The 24698-nt window shown below is 42.6% G+C and overlaps 1 pseudogene across 1 annotated transcript; it reads left to right on the top strand.

Annotated features, from left to right (window-relative positions):
• Positions 1 to 8667: 8667 nt before the first annotated feature.
• On the top strand, positions 8668 to 9551 carry LOC308650458 (uncharacterized protein C4orf17-like; annotated as a pseudogene). Its single transcript has one exon. The product of its transcript is annotated as an uncharacterized protein C4orf17-like (transcript).
• Positions 9552 to 24698: the final 15147 nt, after the last annotated feature.

The following is a 24698-nucleotide window of genomic DNA, read 5'->3' as shown; positions in this document are numbered from 1 at the left end:
GGAATGGCCAAGGTGGTGCCTGTCAGGGACCTGTCCTAAGGACTGTCCAACACAACAGTACCAGTGGTCCTGTCTGTGTGGCCACCCAGGACAGAACCTGCTCCCTCTGGCCCACAGAAGTAGCATGGCCAGCAATGGTTGGGTCCTTGGTCCCAGTTCCTTGGACTCAGTGGTTCTGGATCCTGCTAGTGGCCTTTTTTTTTTTTTAATATATATATTCTTAGTTGCAGATGGACACAACACCTTTATTCCTTTATTTTACTTATGTGGTGCTGAGGATGGAACCCAGGGCCTCACACATGCCAGGTGAGCGCTCTGCCACTGAGCCCCAGCCCAGCCCCCACCAGGGGCCTCTCAGGCTACCTCTGCTGCTCTCCAGATGAACCCCTGGTTCTGTCCCCCGGTGTGGCTGGGTTTCTGCCGCTCAGCTGTGGCCCAGTCTCCTGTCCCAACACTCCTCTCGTCATGTGGCTCCTCCATCCCTGCCCTGGTCCTGAGCCGTCTTCTGAGGTGCTTCTGCTTCCCTGCTGACCATGTGCCAGGCCGGCCCTCAGCCTGCCCAGCCCGCGTCCGTCCATGGCACACCGTCTGCATTCTGGTCTGTGTGTTACAGAAGAGCCTCCGGTCATTCGTTCCCCGGGCTCTCAAGGGCTTGGTTCCCAGCCTAGGCACTCACCTTTCCCTTGCTGTCTCTTTAGGTGCCTCCATTCAAAAAGCTGTTGCAGAAATGGAAGGAGACACAGAACTACAGAAGGGGCTCCAGGCTTGGGGACCTGTCCCACCTGTGATGAAAAGCTGGACTCCTTGTCACTCAGCAGAAAATGCATCAATTGCAGGTGAGACGCAGGCCACCTTAGCGGCCTGTCCTCTGAGTGACAGTCTCTTGCTGTGACAACTAGGGTTAAAATCCAGCTACCATCTTCCTCTTGGGAGATCCTTTTCTGAAGTATTTAATCCCCAGCAGATGTGACCACACAGTTGGCCTAAAGAGCAGCTGGTGACTGAGAGAGAGGCAGGTGCCTCTAAACACAGACAGGAAAATCAAAGCACTTGAAAGTGTGAATGAGTCAGTAGATGAGTCACCGTTGAGGGCGGCAAGGATGGGAGTGGAGCTGAGCCTTTCTTGTGTCACTGCGCTCCACACTTTGAATTAAAGCTTAGGTCCTCCTGGCCGGTCCCACCTTTTTCTCTGTGGCTTTGTGTCTGGTCCACCTCCAGCCTCCTCCTCCTTAGGAGGACCACATCTGTGATGGTGTCCAGGGCTGTCACCACGAGCTGTCTCCCTCCCCCCGCCAGACCTGCCCCTCACTCAGCCCTGCCCTTACCGGTTTCTTCCTGCAGTCAACAGGCACCGGGAGCCCACCCTGTTCAGGCCCTGAGGGGATTCCGCCCTAGGGTGGTAGAGAGAGAGATTCATAAGTGCTGAGGGCTGATCAGCTGACGGTGGCTGTCATGGTTCAGCTGTGGTGTCCCCCAAAAGCTCAGGTGTGGACAAAGCAAGAAGGTTCAGAGGAGAAATGCCTGGTTGTCAGAGCCCGCACCCAGTCAGTGATTCGATCCCCTGATGGGATCAGCCACTAATGGGTGATGGGTGTGGCTGGGGAGGTGGGACTTGGGGGCGTGGCTTTGGGGGACATATTTTTTTATCTGGACAGTAGAAACTCTCTGTCTCCTGATGGTGTGAGCCGCTTCCCTCTGCCTCCCTCTCCCGCCTTGATGTCCAGCCTCACTCAAGCCCCGAGGAATGGAGCCGGCCTTCCATGGACCGGGCAGACTCTTCCCCCTCTACTGCTCCTCAGGCCCTTCAGTCGCAGCAGCCAAAGAGCTGACTGACTGAAAGATCGGCGGGGGGCAGAAGGCCAGCGCTGTTTTCACAGGCTAGTCAAGAGCCCGTGCTGGCCGGCTTCCCGTCATTGTCACCACGACTGCTGGGACTGACTTCCAGACAGAATCAAGGATTTGGGCTCACGGTGGTGAAGCTTTCATCCTGTGGTCGACTGGAGGGAGCCATCGTGGCGAGGGCACGTGGGGGAGGAGGACACTCACCTCCGGGTGACGGGGAAGAAAGCCCAGAGGCCTGGGTCCCACAGTCCCCTCCAAGGGCACAGCTCCATGACCTAGAACCTCCCATAGGCCCCACCCCCTAAAGGTTCTACCCCTTTCCAGGGGCTCCAAGCTGGGGACAAAGCCTTAACCCACGGGCTTTTGGGGACATTCCAGGTCCAACCTACAGCAAAGGCCCTGATGACAATGTGACCTCTGGAGAGAGACACCAAGGCAGTGAGGGAGTCACCTTGTGGGGATACGGAGTCCCGGGGCCAGGGGCTCAGCCACAGGAAGCCAAGACCACGAGGCCAGAGAGGGCTTGGAATGCTGCAGAAACTGCATGGACCGGGCGTGGGGCGGGCAGGTCCTGAGGGCACAGGTGGAAGGACTGGGCTTCTCCTTCTGTTAGGTCTGTAAACAAGTCTGGATGGCGCCTGGCATTTTGTAGAGGGAGTGGTTTGTGAAGTAAGGCCAACGAGCCATTAAGTGTGGAGATTCCTTATTGGTTGACTGCTGTATCTAGTTTATGTTAATTAGATAAGCTGTGTGGAATGTATATATACCCCTCCTGTCCTGCAATAAACGGCTCCCACTCCTGCTGTATCAATGTACACAAGTTCCTCTTAACACCACCCCCCCGCCCCTGTTATTTTGCTGCAGCTGGACTGCGGCATCCTTCCTGTGAGATGGGGGCCCCGGGTGGGGGTTGAGCAGCAGTGTGACAGGCACTGACTCCCATGTTAGCAACTCACACTGGCTGTCGTGCGGAGAGTGGACTGGCTGAGAGTGATGAGCAGGAGCTGGGCCAGGCAGAGGCCACCACCCAGCCCAGGAGGCAGGTGGAGGTCGCTGCACAGGTAATGAGAAGTAGCAAGGTCTGGTGACACTGGAGGTGGACCATGGGATTGACGATGGAGAGGAAAACCATGCATGGGTGATTCTACTAAGATGATGACCACAGCCAGGCGTAATGGCACACACCTGTAATCTCAGTGCCTGGGGAGGCTGAGGCAGGAGGATTGTGAGCTCAGAAAAAGTGAGGTGCTAAGCAACTCAATGAGACCCTGTCTTTAAATAAAATACAAAATAGAGTTGGGGATGTGGCTCAGTGATCAAGTGCCCTGAGTTTAATCCCCTGTACATCCCCCAAAATGTTAATGACCATGGTGGGGGCTTGTATAACCCAGGAGAGTACAGGCAAAGATGTGCTCAGAGTGGTTAAATCTATGTCCTCCACAGAATACAAACTCTCTTAGCCCCATGATCCTGAATTTCCTTGCCTCCAAGACTGGGAACAAAAATAAATACCTAGTCTTATTTTTTTTTCTTTTAAATACCTAGTCTTTAATATTTTTTTATAGCAACACAAAACAGACTGAGATAAACTCTGTTCAACTCTATGTTCTGAGCTTCTGGGAAAGATCCAAGAATATAAAAAGTGCTCAATAAGTGTAAGTTGAATCAAATTGGGTAAATAGTAAAAGGCTTTGCAGAAGGGCTTTTGAGCCAAGACTCAAAGGGTAAGAGGGGTCTTCCTGGTGTCAAATGGCCCTTAGGCAAGATTTATCAACCATCCTGAAACCTCTCCCCATCCCCAGAACAAAATGACCGTTACTTAACAGAAACTTGGAAATGGGGAGGAGGGTAAGTCCTAGGTCACAAGTTCTGAGATCCTTCCATCAGGGAAGATCCAAATACATGTTAGGAGAATATGTTTTCCTTCAGGATTAGATGGAAGTCCACCAACAAAAGCCAAAAGCATAAGTCACAGAGGAAAAAGTTGATTCCGTCTCTTGTGTGCCTCAAACAGAGTGACAAGATGCAGAAAGGGGAAATATTTAGACTATGAAAAGGATCATTCAAAGATTATTTATAAATCAATAAGAAACAACCTCATAGAAAATGGACAAAGAGTAGAAACTGTCGTTACCCCAAAGTTAATTACAAATGACAAATAATCAGGAAAAGATGCTCAATTATTAGCAATCAGGCAGGAGAAAACTAAAATAATACGCACATGTCACCTGCCACCTCTACCTAGACAGACACCAGTTAACACGGTGCTGTTCGTAGGCAAGGGTTCCAGCAGCAGAAAGGGCCTCCTTGTCACTGATAGCCAGTTCCAAGCGCTCTGGAGCCCGATTCTGCAAGTTCCTGGGAAAGCCAAACACGCTATGTTACCTAGAGACATTTAGAAATATTGCACAGACACAACACCAAAATCATCCTTAACAACATGAATGAACATTAATCTGTGATACCCTAATCATCCATTCATAGTTAAATGTCTAAATCAATTAGAGTTTCTGTTTATAGGAGGATAATTGTCTAGATATTCTAAACAGTCATTTCCCTGAAAAATTCCCAGGTAATGGGCTAATTACAAAACAAAAACTTGTAAAACGCATTGCTCTGTGGCGAAGAGTAAAATAAATACCTAGTGATACCCTCTACTCCCTACAGCAGAAAATAAAAGGAAACCGTTTCTAAAACCAGAGTGGTGTGTGCCTACGGATGCTGGGACTTCCTTGGGGGCAAATGCTAATTCTAGAACTGTCAAGCTCTCTCCCAGCTGCACGGGAGCAATATGCTCAGCCACCGTCCCCCCAGAGGTGATTACAGGTCTCTGAGCCTGGCATTCCCAAGGGCTCATGAATCTAGGGCCTTGTTCTTTTTTTTTTTTTTTTTTTTTTTTTTTTTTTTTAAGAGAGAGAGGAGAGAGAGAGAGAGAGAGAATTTTAATATTTATTTTTTAGTTTTCGGCAGACACAACATCTTTGTTGGTATGTGGTGCTGAGGATCGAACCCGGGCCGCACGCCTGCCAGGTGAGCGTGCTACCACTTGAGCCACATCCCCAGCCCAAGGGCCTTGTTCTTTGAGAAAGTATCAACTAGAAGCAAAGCTCCCTGGCCATATAGAAAAGAAGGCAAACCGGACATCTATCTCTACCAGTGAATCTGGGGGCAGGGGAGTCTCTTATGACAGTTTGTAACTTTATACACATGTGGATGTGAGCTTTGAAATTAAATATCTGTTGCAATGGCTCAATCCCCAGATTTGAAAATTAAATTAAAATAGTCCCCAATTATCATTGCCACCCAGGGCCAAAACCAAACCCATGAAAATCCTCTTTGGAGGAAAACATTCTTATCTCAGTCCTCCCAGGATTCCCATAGATCCAGTTCTTACAAATACGAGTTCACAACCAATAGTATGAAGCCCCTGAGGCAGGAAACCCCATAATAAGGTCGTGGAAGCAACATAAAAGGACTTAGAGGGTTGGGTGGTGGCTCAGTGGTAGAGCACTTGCCTAGCATGTACCAGGCACTGAGTTCGATCCTCAGCACCACATAAAAATAAATCAATAAAAAAGGGACTGTGTCCATCTACAACTAAAAACAATATTAAGAAAAAAAAGAAGTTAGAGTTGCTGGTGACTTCAGATGCTGGAAGGACAAGACACCGTTGTACTGTCAGAGTTTGCGATAGCTGCATAAAATGTTTAAAGACATAAAAGTTGGAATTTGAAAATGTGGAAGGAGAAAGCCCTATTTCAATACAGATAGAGAGATCTGAAAAATAACCACACAGAAATTCGAGAACGGACGTTGACTGTTGAAAGAAGAAAAAACTGAGTAGACACATAGAAAGCAGTAATGACGGTTGAGAAGAGAATTAGTAAATTGGTAGATAGACACGAAGAAATGTCCCATAATTTGGCCCAAAGTAAAAGCAAATGGAAAATGTGGGAGAAAGGTTCAGAAATGGGCAGTTTAGAGTAACAGAACCTAAAATACATGCAATAAGAGCTCTGAAGAAGAGAATTGAAATTACAGAACTTTCTCTTGAAGAAAAATTAAGAATTTCTTAGAATGAATAAAAAGTTTAAATTCTTCAATTTGGGAAAAAAATACAAATACATCTATACCTGAACACAATGTGGTAAAAATTCAGAGCACCAAAAAACAGAGAAGCTACCTGGAAAAAATACATTCTCATTGCTGGGGGGAATGTAAAGTGGTGGAGTCACTTTAGAAAACCCACATTTCGTAAAGCTAAACTTACCTTTATCAGAAGGCACTCCTGGATATTTTCTCAACAGAAATGAAAACTGGGGCTGGGAATGAGGCTCAGTTGTGGAGACCATGCTGAGCATGTGCAAGAGCCTGGGCTTAATCTTCAGAAAAAGAAAAGGAAAGAAAGGCAAAGGAAAGAGAAATAAGGAAGAAACAATTAATGAAGACGCACATCTTAAATATTTCTATCAAGTATTTTAAGAATTTTATTCACTATCACCAAAAATTTTATAGAAACAGCCTAAATGTCTTTCAGCTGACAAATAGATAAACACCTTGTGCAATCCATACAATCAGATAGGATTTGTCAATAAAGGGAAACAAACTGCAGTTCTACAGTTACGCACAACTGTTAAGGATGAATCTCAAAACATGACACTAAACCAAAGAAGCCCAACTCAAGGTCTATACATAGTACAACATAGCACAATTCCCTTTAAATAATATTTATGAAAAAATAAAACTATAGAGACAAAACAGTGTTTTGCAGGGCCTGGTAACAGGGGAGAAAAATTGACTGCAAATGGGCAATTTTGTGGTGACAAAAATATCCTATATTTTAATTTGTGTAGCAGCTAACAATTGAGTACATTCGTAAAAAAATTGTAGAACTGTACATCTAACACCAGTGTATTCTACTGAAGGTATGAATTAAGACATGTTTTGACAATCTAAGTTTATTTTTCAATGTTTAAAAAAGAGGAGGAAAAGCATCCAAAGATAAATGACAGATCATCATAAAGAAATTAAAATTACCTTTCATGGAGCATTAACAGGGACACGAAAGCCCAAGATCTGCAGACCTGCTCTGCCAGCAAAATTGGTGAAAATTGTTTAAAAGAAAAAAATGATGATTTCCTCTGGGAATGGACCCAAGAATATGGAGCAAATAAAGAGCATTTCACTTAGGAAAATCAACTAAAACTCAGTAAGCAAGAACGTGGAATTTGAGTAGAGACCCCTTTTCTACTCCAATTCAGCAAGCTGAGATCAGTCAAGCTGAGATAGTGCGGTTCAGCCAAGATCGCAGGACTCCCACTCCCCGAGGTGCCAGTCAGAGGCCTGTCTTCCCAGAAGTGGGCTGTCAGCACTTCTCATGCTCCTCCCAACCTCTCTGTTGGTAAGAGCAAGTTCCAGAGAGGATTGGCTGAGAAGTGAAAGTTGCCTTCGCCCACCCAATCTCCACCTGTGGGTGAGGGCTGTACCTTGGGTATGGCATTGCTGGGAACACTGGGACTGGTTTTCCTTGTCCCAGGTTATGAAGTAGTAGGACCACTGCCTCCTCCCTATCAAGAACACAGATCCTAAGGAGGTGTGTCGCTCAGAGAGAAGCATGCCATTTTTTCAAACCCCATCCCCAGAGCCAGGTTCAGAGATTTACCTGGGGAGAGAATCAGGTAAATATATAGAGAGACTGAGGTGGAGGTATATATCTCCTGTTATCTTCCCAAAGGAACAGACTTTATTTACAAAAGAATGTAGAGAAGTTCAAGTCTAGGTATGCTCAAAAACAGTGTAGATTCTTGTGAAATGTAATTGGAAGGAAGTTGTTAGATTAATTGGATAAATAAATCAAAACCAGTTTTATTTTTTTAAAGAAAAGTTTCTGAGGTCAGTGTTCAAGATTTGTTCTGAGTCTGAGCAGGCTTCTCCCAGCTCTCTTTCCAGTTCTCCGAGGAAAACATATGAAGTACAGTTTAGTCTGTGGAGCAGTATATGACCCAGGACATTGTAGGAAAGAATAAATCTGCCAGAAATGAGAATTTAATAGCTAATGGTTATTAGGGGAAGAGATAAGCAAATAGGCCCCAAACCACCATCTCTTCAGGGTGACTGTGTGCATAATCAAAGCTGAGCCCCCAGGGAAAATATCACAGTCTTAGCACCAGGGAAGAGGTTAAAAATTGCTCCAAAATAATCCAGTTGATCACTAAACAAATAAAGAATTAAATAATAACAAGCCCTGGAGTATGGAGAGTATCAGTACTAAGAATATAACAATAACATCTAAAAAGCCCAGTTCCAACAAAAAACTACATGACATGCAAAGACATATAACACCATGATTTATATACTGTAAAGAAGAAATCAACAGAAGTGTCTGGGGGAAGAGCATCCAGATTTTTGCCACTCCTTAGCAAAACCTTCAATGTAACCATTATAAATTTGTTTGAATCACTAAAGAAAACCATGACTAAAAAATAAAGTATGGTGATAATATTATGACAAAGAACCATATGAAAATTCTAGAGTTGAAAAGTATAATAACTGAAATGAAAAATTCAGCAGAGGAGCTCAACAGAAACTTAAACTGGTTAAAAAAGAAAAGAAAAGAATTAGCAAACTTAATGAAAGATCAACCTAGATTATGCAATCCAAAGGCAGAGATTTTAAAACTCAATAAATGTGAGCCCTCTGCTTCCTGCTGGCCATGCCCTGCGCTGCTGTCCTCCTCCACACCTTTCCACCATGATGTTCTGCCTCACCTCAGGTCTACAGCAATGGAGTCATCCATCTATGGATTGAGACCTCTGAAACTGTTTGAATAACATTCTTATTTGTACTGTGAATGACCATGAGACTGAACTCAGAACATTGTGAGGCATTAGCCAGTTTAACCCCTTAGAGAAGGATGAGATACCCCTTGCAAAATGTATGACCCACCCCAACAGAGCAGCTCTGGAGAGTCCTGTTAGAGGATTGTCACTAGCCCCAAACAATGTCAAAATGCCCCCTTTGACCTTGTTTAGAGCCCAGCAGGAAAATCAGAGTGCTTCAAAATTTCCAGTGAGAATCTCTTCTTAATTAAAAAGGAAGAAATCAAGGCTAAAAATCCACCATCACCTCCAACTGCATCCTCTACTGCTGGCTCCCACTCTTCAGAGGGGATGAGAACCAAAACTGACATCAAAGAGTATACCATTTGCCTACCAAACTATCCAGATCAAGAAAGAAAGATCCTATCAAAGCTCGGTGGCATTTTATGCACTGATTCTCTTGCAGAAGTTACACAGTGGCTGCTCCATGCAAAGAAAAAGAAAAATAAGGGGTCTCAGCTTTGATTCATTCTGAGTGGGCTGAGATGAATTTGTTGATCCTCCCCAGAAGAAACACCTCTGTGGAACCAGCAGCCGAGACTGGGAAGCCACTCCCAGTTAAATCATCCCAAATTCAGCTGCAAAGTAAAAAGGGCTGATTGGAGCTAAGATAGATAGCAACCAACCAGGGGCTGAGCACCGGACCTCATTGTTTATAGAAGAAGCAAGATGAAAATATCTGTTGCAGAACATTTCAGCAAACCAAAGAGTCCTCTCATGTCTAATGGTCAGGACAGAGGGTCAGCAAAACCAATGTCAGCAAGGAGAATACAGCAAAAATACAATCTCTGTCCTCAAAGACTATTTTATCCTTTAACATACCAAAGGTAGAAACTGTAGACTGAAATAATTCTTTCATTTCAACATCAAATTATTATTTTTTAATCAAGCAGTCCTCTTTATGGCACCACATGTAAATCTCAAAACACCTGTATAAAAGGCTACAAATAAATATTAACAAAAACGATTTTTAAAATCAAGAAAGGTCAATAGATAGGCATTATTTTCTTTAGTTTCCAGATAAATGTAGGCCACCCCTAAACACACTGACTTGAGTGTAATGGGAGTGCCAAATGTAGGGCAGAGAAAGGAATTTTTTAAATACTTTGAAGGAATAATGACAGAAAATTTCCCAACTAATTGAAAAACAATAATCTACACATCCATCCAGGAATCTCAGTAAACTCCAATAAGACTGATGACCAAAGATCCACCAACAGACACATCATGGTAAAGTTACTGAACTCTCAAAGATAAGGATAAAATCCTGAAAGCAACAAGAGAAAATTTCTTCATCAATTATAAGGGAAGAGCAATAAGATCAACATCTAACTTCTGAGGAGAAATGATGGAAGCTACAGAGCGGTGGATGACAATTCCAAGTGCATGAAGGGGGAGCCCTCAATCCAGAATCCTACCTCCTGGCTCTGGGGGTGCAGAGATGAGTGGGGCAGGTGAGGGTCCCTGTGTTTCACCTCCAGCACAGGGGTAGGGGCAGTTTTTTTAAAGAAAGAAAGGAAAGGAAAGAATCATCTATACAGTAAGGTTATCTTTCCATAATGAAAGCAAAATAAAAGCATCCACAGATGATCAAAAATTGAATATTTGATAGCCTTATAAGAAACACTAAAGGAAATTCTTCAGAGTAAAAGCAACTGGTTCAAGATGACAATTGGAATCCATTTGGAAAACAAAGGGCAATCTTAACACTAATTATGCAATTATAAAAAAACAGTGAAAACAGCGTGATGCATATTTTTCTTCCCCACCCCCTAAATTGATTTATAAAGCAACTATACAAGACAACATACAGAATACACTGTTGAGGCTGTAACATGGGTAAAAGCAACACATTCACCAATAACAGCACAAAGAGGTGGGTGGGAACAAAGCTGTCCCAGGATGAGGAAATGGCTCCAGATGGTAACTCAACTTCTCAAGAACAAAAGAAACATGTCAGAAAGGAAAATGTGCTCCTGAGATCACCACCAATGACAACCAAACTCACCATAACAAAAGCTGTGGACACATGCTTGTCATGACTTCTTTCCTCAGCTTCCTTAAAATACAAAGCATCATATGAAATAAGAATCATAATCATATATTGTTAGGTTCATAACATTTATAAATATAATGTGTGAAACAGTGATACCACAAAATAGGAAAAGGAACGAGCATAAAGCTAAGTAGGAATCTTCACTCTAAATCACACTAGAACTAAATTCACAGGTACATGAAAACTGATTCTGGCAAGGTAAAAAAAAAAAAAAAAAAAAAAAAATATATATATATATATATATATATATATATATATATATATATATATATATATATAATAAGCCCTAGAGGAACTCCTGAAGATGTAAAATCTGTAACGAGACAATTAAATGGAGAAATGTGAAGGGAATTCAGTGGATGAGGGTAGACTTCTCAACAAAGAGCCCTGAAGCAGCTGGACTCCACATGCAAATAGATAAGTAAAATGTACCTAAACACAGACTTTATAACTTTCACCAAAAAATGACTTAAAATGGCTCTGAGACCTAACTGTAAAATGCAAAACTGTAAAACAAGGTTGTGTTATGTTTATTTGGATAAATTGTGATTTGACAACTGATTTAAATAAAATATTTGCTTCACTTAAAAAATGCAAAACTATAAAACTCCTCGAAGAAAACACTGGAGGAAATCTAAGTGGCCCAGGATCTGGTGATGATTTCTTCAGCTACAATGACAAAAGGATGTTCCAGGAAAGAAAAAGAAGAAGGAGGAGAAGGAGGAGGAGGGGGGAGGAGGTGGAGGAGGAAGGGAGGAGCTGAGTCAAAGGAGAAATCAAAAGGGATGTTAGAAAATATTTGAAAGTGAATGAAGGGAAACATGGTGCCCGAAACTTATCACGAGATGCTGCTAAAGCTGCACTTAGGGGAAGAGCTATTATCACAAACACGTATAAGAAAGAGAAAGATGGTAACTCCACAACCTAACCTTCTTCCTAAGACACAGAGTAAGAAGAGCAAAGAAAACCTAAAACTAGCAGAAGGAAGAAAACATTCAAGGGTAGAAAGAAGTTAGTGAACAGCAAATATAAGAACAGGAGAGAAAAATCAATGAAACCAAAAACAGGCTCCTCAAACATCTCAGTATATTAACAAATCTTAAGCTACATTGAAAAAGAAAATAGAGAATGAAACTACTAGAAATTAAAGGATTACAAGTATAGAAAAGTAAACAATACCACCTCCTGAGCATGGATACAAAACTCTTCAGCAAAATACCAGCAAACCAAGTTCAATATCATAGAAAGGAATGATACTCCACAGCTAGGTGGGACTATCCCAGGAATGCCAAGTGGCTTTCACATCCAAACCTCAGTTAATTTAAACACACACACACACACACACACACACACACACACACACACATCAACAGAATAAAAAGCAAAACTCACAAGTTCATCTCAACAGATGCAGAGAAGGTGTTTGCAAATCCAAAACTGTTTTGTGATTAAAAATAGAAGAAAATTTACACAAACACATAAATGGCATCTACAAAAACTCACAGCTAAAATTACATTTGATGATGAAAGACAGATGGTTTCTTCCTAAGGTCAAACAGAGGAAAAGATGTCTATTCTTACCACTTCTATTCCACACGGAATCACCATGCAATTAAGCAAGAAAATAAATAAATTTAGGTTGGAAAAGAAGAAGTAAAACTATCTCTTTTCACAGATGATATGATCTCATATATAGAAAAATCACAATATTCCATTAAAAACATTATAACTAACAAATTAATTTAGCAAGCACAGGATATAAGATCAAAATACAAAAACCAGTTGTGTTTCTATAGGCTCACGATGGACAACATAAAACTGTAATTAAGAATTCTATTTTGGGGGCTGGGGATGTGGCTCAGTGGTAGAATGCCTGGCAAGCACAAGGCCCTGGGGTTGACTCCGTCCCCCACAAAACAGAATTCTTTTTACAATAGCATCGAAATAAAAAAATAAAAAAAACAGAAGAGGCACAAAATACTCTGAAACTACAGAACAGTGCTGAAAAAATGAAAGAAAATGGAAGCAAATGCAACTTCTGAGGTTCATGGATTGGAAGGTTGAATGGGTGAGACAGCAACAGTCCTCAAGTTGATCTATAGATTCTCAGCAATATCTGTCAGATCCCCAGCAAATTTCTTTATAGAAATTGATAAACTGGGCTGGGTTTGCGGCTCAGTGGTAGAGCGCTTGCCTAGCATGTGCGAGGCCCTGGGTTTACTCCTCAGCACCACATAAAGATAAATAAATAAAATAAAAATATTGTGTTCAACTACAAGTAAAAAATAAATATTAAAAAAAGAAATTGACAAACTGATTCCAAAATTCATATGGAATTACAAATAACTCAGAATAGCCAAACAATCTTAAAAAAAGAACAAAGTTGGCACATTCAAATTTTCTCATTTCGAAATGTACTACACAGTAATCAGTCCATGGAATGAAACTGAGAATCCAGAAATAAAAGCAGATATCTAAGGCCAGATGATTTTTGAAAAGGATGCCAAGATCATTTAATACGGTTTTTTAACAGATGACTCAGCCCCTACTGGGTGGCCATTGGCAAAAGAACATCATGGAACCCGTATCTCACACCACGCACAAAGTCAGCTCACAATGGATAATGGGTGTGGCTGCTGTAAGACTTTATAGCTAAGAAAACCAAAGCACAAGCTGGGCACAGTGGCACACGCCTATGATCGGAGCGCTGGGGAGGCTGAGGCAGGTGGATGGCAAGTTCAAAGTCATCCTCAGCAATTTAGCAAGGCCCTGAGCAACTCAGTGAGACCCTGTTTCAAAATAAAATAGAAAAAGAGCTGGGGATGTGGCTCAGTGGTCGAGTGGCCCTGAGTTCAATCCCTGGTACCACAAAAAATAAAAGATAAAAAAGCCAGGTAATGACACGGGCTGGTGAGGGTGTATAGGAACTGGGACTTGTACCCTGCTGGCAGGAAAGGAAAGTTGGGGGGCCACTTTGGAAATCAGCCTGGTAACTCCAATGACTACACACAGAGTAACCACGGAACCCCGAAATTCTACTCCTAGGCATATATATCCAAGAGGAGTGGAAACGTGCCCACACAAAACCTTGCACACAGAAGTTGATAGCAGCTGTATTCATAGTAGCCAAAAGGTGGAAACCACCCAGACGTGAACCAACGGATGAACGGGTAAGGGAAAATGTGCTATATCCTTCCTATGGAATATTATTTGGCCAGAAAAAGAAATGAGGTTCCAGTACATGCCAAAGCATGGACAAAGCTTGAAAGGATCAGACTAAGCTAAAGCAGCCCAGGACAAAAGGCCACATATTGTACCACTCCATCTGTAAGAAATGTCCAGAAGAGGCAAGTCACAGATACACAGTAGATCGACCACGGCCAAAGGCTGGGGAAAGAAGAATGAATGGGGGAAAAGAGAGTGTCCTTGGGCTGTCAGATGAGGCTAGTGCAAACAAGAGGGCTTAAAACAAGGGAAATCTGCAGACTCAGGCAACCAGAGGCTACAAGTTTAGAACCTAAGGCATCAGCCCGGTGACCTTCCCTGGCGGCTCCTGGGAAAAGTCTTCCACGTCTCTTCCCACTGTGATCGCCCCTGGCAGTTCTTGGCATCCCTTGGTTTATAGCCACATCTATCACCAGCTGGCCGGGCTGGCGATAGGAACTGGGTTCAAAGGAGCTGGCTGTATCAATAACTAAGAAATCGGCCAAGAAACCACTCCGCACATGAGCATGAGTTTCTAAGGCAGGACGGCTCGGTGACCCATGGATCGGCTCCAGCGCTGGAAGGAGCAAGAGAGTGGGCACACCCCAAACCTTCTATTTATTGAGGAAAAGACATTCGAGAAAGTTCCACCCAAATAAGGCAAGGGAATCAGGTTGGGAGGGTGCCCATCCCCATCAGGTAACGCCCAGGTAGGGCTTGAAGCAGGCTCCCATAAAGGCCACTTGCCCTGCACAGCTTTTGGGTGCCTGCCAGACGGGTACCCTCATCACCCCAGGCCAGGGGAGCAAGCTCAGCCCAGGGGCAACAGGTGGCTCCCCACATACATCTGTCCCACCCGGCTCTCTCCTCTCTGAGTGTCCTCTCCACTTCCTATAAGGACAGTCATCACTGGGTTAGGGACCCATGCTAATCCAGCACCACTTCATCTTAACCAACTACACATGCAACAGCCTTATTTCCAAATTCAGTCACATTCTGTGTGCACCTTGGTCGAGTGGAATCAGAGTCAGAACAATGAAAGATCTTGGAGTTTTGAAGTCCAGGCTGAAGACACTGATTCATGTTGGACTTTGTAAGTTAAATATGCATGAAAATATCTCAAAAATAATCCTAAAAAGTGTCAAAAGGGTACAACTTCCTAGCTAATTGAGCAAAACCTTGGGAGGAAAAGAAAAAGGGAAACTCAATTGATCCAAGCAACACTAGGAAGGAGGAGAGCACCGATGTAGTGGGAAGATCAGAAAGAAAAGAGAGAGAGAGAGAGAGAAGAAAAATTCAAATGCATCAGAAATATATACTTAGTAGCCAAAAGCGTCCATTTAAAACAGAGTTCACCATATTAGATTAAAAGCAAACCCAGCTAAATGCTACTTAAAGATACATATTTAAAACATAAGAACACAGAGAGAATCATAAGCTCTGAACCCAAACTATAGAGCCAAATGTGTTTCAAAGCAGATGAATTTTCATTTAAAGGTTAATACAGGCCACGAGTCGTCCCTTACATCACATCCACTGTAGGGCTTGAGGTGGCGTCCCATAATGAACAGTGATGCCTGAAGGAGAGTAACTAAAGACTGTGGTCTCACACCAGCCCAGATTAGGGTTTGCTGCCAAAAGAATTATAAAAATAACGTTTTGCTTTCAGAAGGCTACGGTTTTCAGAATTCCAGATAGGGGATTATAGACCTGAACCAGGCAAGATTCACCAAAAGAGAGTGGACGTGCCTGTGGCAACATCAGAGAAAGTTCCAACCAAATAAGGCAAGTTCAAAGTCATCCTCAGCAATAGCAAGGCCCTAAGCAAACTTCATGATTAGGGGTTGCCAAATAACGACTTTTTAGAAAAAAGTTTCAACTAACCTGAAAGATTCAACAATCCTAAATTTATACCTTCCAAACAAATAAAGAAAAATTGCTAGCACCAGGAGGCGGATTGAGTGTACCCAGGGAGTAACTTTCAACTCCTTACCTCTTGGCCACTGGATGTTGCAGTGCGAGTCTTTCCCTCCCAACCACATCCTGGTACTGCAGCAGAGTGGGTGGAGCAGCAGAGGGAAGGGGGATTCACCCAGGCCCTAAGTGGCGGCTGGGGACAAGGACCTCACATGTTACCTCCTCTGTGCCACGTGGCTCACAAAGTGGAGATTGTGTCTTCTTTTGCAAACAGAGATTAAGTAATGTGCCCAAAGCCACAGTCTTCACTGTCAGAGGCTAGATTTAAACTCAGTTCTGTTTGACTCCAAAGACCCAAGACCTTTCACAAACTAAACATAAGACATTGTCCCTTGATTAGTGAAATTAAAATGACAGCCATTATGCATAATGAATTGAAGCCATGACTATATACACATTTGGTTATTTTCCAGGGAGATATATTATCAAGGGTCTATGCATGATGGGACAGCTTTTAAGGACTTAGCCAAGTGTCCTCTTCACCTCACACTGTACCTCCCCCTGCCCCACCATAAGACAGCTTCTAAATGAAATGAACCCACAATCCCAAAACCTTTGATATTTCTCAGCCTTAAGCACACACTATATTTTTACAAAAAAAAAAAATGTAGTTGCTTGGGAAAGGAATGAAGTTGGGATTTTTAAATGTGAAGCCTTTCTAAAGCTACTTAATTTTTTTTCTGCTCTCATTTACTAATTAGCCTCCACAAACTAGGAAGAGAAAAAAGAATTACAACTAAAATTGGTCGCAGTAACAGCAGTTGGCATAAAAATATACAAAGAATAAAATCTAGAAATAACAGCAACATATTTTCCCCTGTGCTTGGAGAACATCGGAGGCTGCTGAGTGGTGGAAGTGTACCGCCAGAGCTTCTCTCAGGGCTGTCCCAGAGCGCCAAACAAAGCCCTGTCTCACAAAGAGCCCTGGAGCAAGATGGAGACCTGCAGAGTCCCCAGGAGCCACCAGAGGGCGGTCATCAAAAGCAAGAGAAAGGTCACCCTGCCCCACGCATGGACCAGAAGAGCCAATCCAGGTCCAAGGGGGTTGGGAGTATTTTTGTCATCAGAACTGCTGCTACAAGTAGAAAAACCGAGATCTAGATTCAGATTCCCCCCCCCCCAAACTACTTTTGTGTTGTTAATCCCCTCTGGTTAGGGAATTCTTAGAGATTTTTATATAAAGAATAACAAATTGTCCAATCTATACAGGGAAATAGAAACCAAGCAATGACTAGGTCAGACAATCCCTGTAAGCACCAGCATGAAGGGGGTTTTATTTTAAGCAGACTTTACACCCCCCTCCCCAAAAATAAAGGAGAATAAAAGGGCTTCAAACTGCATTCACCTTTGTAAAGATGCGATTTTAAACTTTGGATTCCTCATGAACTATCGAGAAGTGAAGAAGTTTTGAGTTCAAATTTCACTTTCATTATCTTTCCTGGGTGTACGAACATCACAGGTCACTTCCAGCCCCTGTCCCCTCCTATGATCAGTGCTAGGTTTCTTTTGGGTCATTTCACGAGACTTCCGTGGCAGGTCCACCCAGGAAGTCTCATCTATTCATAGTCAATAAACTAGGAATCTGCTGGCTCTCCAGCTGCCAATCAAGCCCGAGCAGGGCCTGTTCCCAGGCTCTGGGGGCTGTGTTCTGAATGCCAGCTCCACTTCTCACAGCCTACATGGGTCCATCTCATTCTGTCTCAGTCTGCACCCCAGTTTCCTTCTCTGTAAAATGGGAACTTACCCATAACACTCACCCGCAAGGCAACTGTGAGGATGCCAACTCGTCAAGGATGTAAGCACATGGCCAGGGGTGTGGTCAGAGCACACACTCGGTAGTGTCAATCACAGTACCTGGCCTCTACATCTAGCTGCTATTGTAGGTGCTTGGATGCATGGATGACCAGAAGAGCTAGGCCCCTCCCCCTGGGGGCGTGCATTCTAGGGGATGGGGAGACAGACCATGAATTACCCGCCTTCTAGGTGAGGTGGAGCTGGAGTGCCAAGTGGAGAGGGTGTGGGGTGCCATGGGGCTTCTGGGGAAGGGCATTCCAGGCAGAGGGAACCCCCAGGGCAAAGCTCTACAGCAGGTGATTCCTGGCCTCTCTTAGGAACAGCCCAGGAGCCCAGAGCAACTGGTGTGAAGAGCCATCTCCCACCAGATGGTCCCTTCTTCTCACACCAAACCGCACAGGGCCCAGGACAAGCAGGGTTTCCCCTGAGAATTTTGACACTTCTGAGAAGTTTGTCCTCTTTATGAACAGTAAATTCTTGCAAGATCATAACTTTGAAAATACTGGCATTATTATTAGTAGTAGTAGTAGTAGTAGTAGCAGTACCAGGGATTAAACTCAGGGGTACTGGACCACTGAGCTACATCCCCAGCCCTGTTTTGTATTTTACTTAGAGACAGGGTCTCACTGAGTTGCTTAGCGCCTCACTTTTGCTGAGGCTGGCTTTGAACTCACGATCCTCCTGCCTCAGCCTCCCGAGCCACTGTGATTACAGGCATGTGCCACCGTGCCCAGCGGAAATCATTCTTTTAATCCTTCTCTACTTTATTCCTTCTATGGGTCTTTGTTCTGCCTTTTCAGGACTGGGTTGAACCCAGGTCCTCGCTCTGCCACTGAGCTGTGGCCCCCACCCTTTGTTTCAGTGTCTTGGGATTTATCCTTCTCTTTCCATCCCTACGACCATGACACAGACAGATTGGGACCTGCCCTCGAGACTGAACAACGTATGGTGCCCTTCTTTATAAGTAGCCACGTTGTAAAACTTCATGAAAACAGGATTCCTCATGTTTAGGTGCCCCTGATTTGTCCCTGAGTATGTGCCTCGGCTGCCAACCAGGTTCCAAAACCGCCATCCTCCTGTCTGCGTTCTTATTAGTCTCCTCACTTCTAAGCTGGTGAGATTGTGTCTTAAATAGTCCCCATCTTTGTTACCTCTCAGCCATAATCTAAACAACACAAAACCTTCTCCAGAAATGCTCAGTATGAAAGATAATAAATGTAAACACTTAACACATGTTGGATTGATTGGAAAAGAAACTTGAAAGTAAAAGTGAAACTCACAGTGTCAGGTTCTCTCGGCTGAGAACCTACTGATTTTTTAATCACACTGCATAACTTACACAAAAACGCACTCTGTTGTGCAGACATCTCCTGATTTTGACAAACACATGTGGTCGTGTAACTATGACCATTATCAAGAGACAGAGCGGTCCTACCCCATCCCCTGTCTCTTTGCAACTAACCCCTCCTCCTGCCTCCAGAGCCATTACTCTGCTTTCTGTTAGGGCAGGCTTTCCTGTTCTGTACGTCATTATGGGATCATCCACTGCGTGGCCTTTTGAGTCTGGCTTATTTCATTTACATAACGCATCTGAAAAATTCCCCGTGTTGCCGCATATATATCAACGGCTTGTTCTTTTTCCCGAGTAGCGTTCCACTCTGTGGATGGGTGACAGTTTGCTTTTTCATTCACCAGGAAAACTCTTGGGTTGTTTCCAATTCAGGGCAATTATGTATAAAGCTACTATAATTATTCATGTCCAGGTTGTTATAGGAACATATGTTTTCATTTTCCTTGGTAAATACATAGATGTGAAATTGTTGGATCATGAGGTATGCTTAACTTTTTAAGAAAATACCAAACTGTTTTCCAAAATGGCCATAAGCATCCTACATTCCCACCAATTCCAGCTGTTATACATCTTCACCAGCACTATCTATTATCAGTTTTTAATCATATGTATATATATATATATATATAGTACCAGGGATTGAACTCAGGGCCACTCGACAACTGAGCCACATCCCCAGCCCTTTTTTGTATTTTATTTATAGACAGGATCTTACTGAGTTGCTTCCCAAGCCCACAGGCTTGTGCCACCGTGCATGCCCCCTCCTTTTTCTATACCAATTCTAATAAGTAGATTTAATCAGGTTTGAAATTGTACTTGACTAATAACAATGCTGGGCATCTTTTCATGTGATCAATTAGCATCTGTATAGTGTTTTAATGAAGTGTCTATTCGAATCTTTTGCCACTTTTAATTTGATTGTTTCTTATTATTGATTTTGAAAATTTTTCATATATTCTGGATATGTGTCCTTTATCAAATACATGTTTTGGAAATATTTCCTCCTACTCTGTGACTTGCCAGGTTGTTCTTCTCAGGTCTTTTGGTCACAGCAATAAAACAGCTGACTAAAACAAAAATCAAAATCTACATATGATAGAATCCATGTTGGTGCGCAATTCTATGAGTCTTAATGAATGCTTATGTTCTTTAATGCATGTACAAGATTCTTCTACAAAACTCTTTGTTCCCAACTCCTAAAGAATCTCTCAGATTCCCCTGTTGGTCAGACCCCTCTCCTGACCCCAACCTCTGGCAACTTGTTCTCTGTCCCTATAGTGTTTCCATTTTCAATATCTCAATAGATGAAATCCAGTAAAATGTGATCTTTTGAGTTTGGCTTCCTTCATTTAGCATAATTCACATAAGATATGGACATACCATTGCTCTCTGAAGAATGCCTAAGTTGTTTCCGTTTCTTGGTAATGAGGATCTTAGGGGAAATAAATGCAATCTTCATGTGAGTCAATGTTTAACATCCGACATTGTTGACATTGTTGAAGACAATGGATTCATAAAACACTGTTAAGTTTGAGAAAGTCAGTAAAGAAGAGTTATTGGGAATGTGAAGATAAAGGTCATGTGGGTCCAGCTCGATTGGGACAATACCCTCACAGGAAATAAGACCAACCAAAGATCAGCATGAAGAATGTGATGAGCCAGAAGGCAACCCGGGCGGACTCTGGGCCTTGGCTTGCATTCGAGCTCAGGAAGTGGAGAACTATTGGTAGCATTATGAACCCACAACCACTTTAGATATTTTATATACTCTTTATAATTTCTCCTTCCTACTTCTCAAAAAGCATCCTAGTTAAGAGCTATTTGCACTATGACAACTAAAAAATAAAAAAATAAATCAGAAAGAACGTTCAGAAGTCATACCGAGAAAGACACCATGACAAGAATCAGGGGAGAAAGTGTGATGACAGGCTTGTTGAGTCCCTGGGCTTCCTGTGGTCCAAGACCAAAAAAGTAATCATTTTTATTCTTTTGATCATCAATTGAAAGAACATTAATTTTTTAGAAGCAAAGTTTTTCCCATCAACAATCCCCAGATAAATGTGTCATATAATTTCTTATGTAAGAGATCTACAGGAAATACTGCTAGAGTTTGGATACGAGGCATCCCCCAAAAGCTCATGGGTGAGACAATGCAAGAATTTTCTGAGCAAATGATTGGATTGTGAAAGTTGTAACCTAGTCAGCGCATTAATCCACCGCTATGGATTAACTGGGTGATGACTGTAGGCAGGCAGGGTGTGGCTGGAGCAGGCAGGTCCCTGGGGGTGTGCCTTTGGTTTATATTTGTCCCTGGTGAGGGATCTCTCTCTGCCTCCTGTTGCCAGGTCCTGAGCCGCTCTCCTCCACCACGCCCTTTCCCATGATGCTCCACTTCACCTCAAGCCCAAAGCCATGGAGTCAGCCATCCAGTGACTGAGACCTCAGAAACTGTGAGTATGAAATAAAATGTGCCTCCTCCAGGTTGCTCTTCTCAGGTCTTTTGGTCACAGCAATGAAACAGCTGACTAAAACAAATATCAAATAGCATCCTAAGGAAAAAAAACAGTTTCTCAAGAGAAGCAAAAAATTTCTCCAGATGAAAAATTATTGTATCCACCTTCAATGTAATCTAGGGGTAGATAGCATACAGAAGTTTGGTGTATTCCCACTCAGTTTTCCAATGGTCAGTGGTACTCACTTTATCAAAATCACCTGGAGCTACTTGATGAACAAACAATTGCGCTATCTCCGAATAACTGAATCAAAATTCGGCGTTGAGGGGAACAGTGTTCACAGCTCATGAATCTGGTACACAGAGGGTTTGAGACCCACCTGTACGGAAAAGTAGGGCTGCTTTTAGGTCATGCAATAATGCAGAAACAGAAGTGGAAAGATCTAGAAAAATATATAATTCACATGTCCTGGAAGCCACCTCTCTGGATATTAATTGCTTCTGTTGTGCATTTGGCAGCCCATTAACTGCTGGGTTCTTTGGTAAGTACCTGGGGTGCAGACCTTAGGTATTATTGACTGAACCTTGATCATTTAAATACTTTGAAGTGTGTACTTCTACAAAAGAAGCTTTACTGTTGCTCATCTCTTTTTTTAAAAAAAAATCCCCATAAGCAAATTAATAAAGAAAGTAAGAGAATGCATAACATTCTCAAGTCTTTTTGCACAACCTACTTTAAGTACGTTAGCACGCTGGGTGTCCGTGTTTATGCAGCCCGTCGCAAATGAGACATAAACACAGACCCGGAGCCCTTGACAGGAAAGCACCTTGCCTGCAGACTGAGTTTATGTATGTTCCTGGAAGTAATACTCTGCGGTCCTTTAAAAATACTCTCTGGTGTAGAGTGAGCTCCCCCTGTTACTGAAGCATTCCCGGGGATGTTTCTTGAATCTCCTTATTACACCAGGAGATCGCTAGAGGATTTGACAATTTTCTACTTAAAAGCAGGATAAATAGATGAGGTTAACTGGTGAGAAATAAGTGGAAGTTTCAAGTCAAGAAAACTGCACTTAAGCTTAGCTCCGTTGCATACTCCAAGATCTTAAATGCACATCCTTCCTGGGAGAAGACGTGGGCATTATCTGCCTCTGGCAGTGAATAGCATTTGTTAAGCCCCTGTGGAGATGTGTGGAGTGCTATATATGTTACAAAGCATCTTAGAAGAGATTATATTTTAGAGGGGTAAATAACACCACATTCACATTGAAAGGCACATTGAAATACCTTGTGTTTCCAAAAGGCAATAAAAATAGGGAGAAGACTTCCACGGAAAACCACATAAGACTGAACTTTAAATCCATATTAGAATGTGCAAGGAAAATTATCAACCACCTCCACTGTTTGCTTTGGGAAAGATAGAAAAACAGAATATGTGAACATTGTATTTGACTTACTGATTAGAACTAAACTCACATCACTAACCTAACCCTTTTGTCTTGTGGGTTAACGTATTCTGGGTATAGATTTCCCCTCCTGCAGAAACCATCCCTTCTTTCCCCCACTCCCACTTTTAGATTTCAAAGCATGTATTCCCTAGAGGGATTTCATGATCTGCATTCTCATTCCCACCCTGTACTGTATTATATATACATAGAAATATGTACTTCATGATTTTCGTCTCTGAAGAACTTTGGTTTGGCTGGATGCCCTAACACTCCATTTCTCTTCAATCATGCCATTGACAATAGCTGGAAGTTCTCTTAGAGGACCCCAGTTTTTAAACATTAAATATTTTAGACTCATTCCAAGCCATTTCCTTTTCTAGTCCTTGACTCTTTCTTGAAATGACCCCTTTTAGTTCAGCCAAATGTAAACAAAACTGAATTTTAGCTCTGCTCTTATAAGAGCTGTGTTTAGACTATGATTTGCTCCGGATCAGTGCTTTTCAAAGGGGAAATTTTGATCTCTGGGGAAATCCTTGAAGGTGAAAGATGCCAGGGATGGGAAGCCAGGATTTAAAAATACATATTTGCTCATCATAACTTACGTTGGAATAAGAAATGACATTTAGATGGAAGTAAAATGCATCTAAGCATAGTAGGCCACTTACATAAATTCAAACATGCAAAATTATCCTGCAATTCATTAAAATAACTATTTGACCCTGCCATCTTATTTCAAAATGGATTTTTATTGCATGATAACAAATGTCCAGAATAGGCAAATCTATAGATACAGAGAGTGGATTGGTGATTGCCTGGGGCTGGGGGGTGGGGAGGGAATGCATTGCTGTCAATGGGTAGGGGGTTTCTTTGGAGAGATGGTCTAAAATTAGAAAGTGATGATTGTTGCATAACTTTGTAAATATACTAACAGGCAGAGCAGTATACATTTTGAAAGGGTAAACTTCATGGCATGTGCATTATATCCAATAAAGCCGGTTGTATTTTTTTTAATGGGCTTACATAATTCCCATCAGCCAAAAGGAAAATGATATTGCAATAGAAAATGAGCAAAGGTTGGGCAGCGGGAAGTCACCAAGGAAGAAGCCAAATGAAGCAAAGGAGGATAGAAACAGACACAGTCTCAGGGGTGGAGGGCAAATGCAAACCAAAGCAAGCTATTTCAAACCCATTCTATGGGAGAAATTATAATAATGTCAAATGATAGCAGGATGTGAGGAGGAAAATCTCCGATGTAGCTGGTGGAAATGAAAATTGAAATGGCACTTTTGGAGAATAACTTGGCAGCTCCTCTAAATTGTACATCCGCATTCCCTATGACCCAGCCTCCTGTCTCCCAGCATACTCTCCCACAAGTAGGTCACATAGATGCACAGGTGCATCCCTTGACATTACTTGTAATCAAGAAAAATGGAAACTACCCACATATCTCAAAATCTAAAAGGGATGGAGAATTAAAATTCAGTGCAATGGAATATTATATAGCACCAAAATAAGTAAATTAGATCCACACACACAAAAAAATAGCATACTTACAAAACATATGTCACATGACTTTTCTAAAGGGAGGAAAGGGTCCCACTAGGCACAGAGTGAGGTTTGGCTCACCTGCTAGAGCTGGGTCACAGTGTGACTTTAAACATTTAGCAGCTAGTGCAAAGATGGAAATGTGATTAATTAC

The sequence above is a fragment of the Spermophilus citellus genome (assembly GCF_964194105.1).
Source record: "Spermophilus citellus genome assembly, chromosome: 5".
In the NCBI taxonomy this organism is placed as follows: Eukaryota; Metazoa; Chordata; class Mammalia; order Rodentia; family Sciuridae; genus Spermophilus; species Spermophilus citellus.
This window is presented reverse-complemented; position numbering and strand designations above follow the sequence as displayed.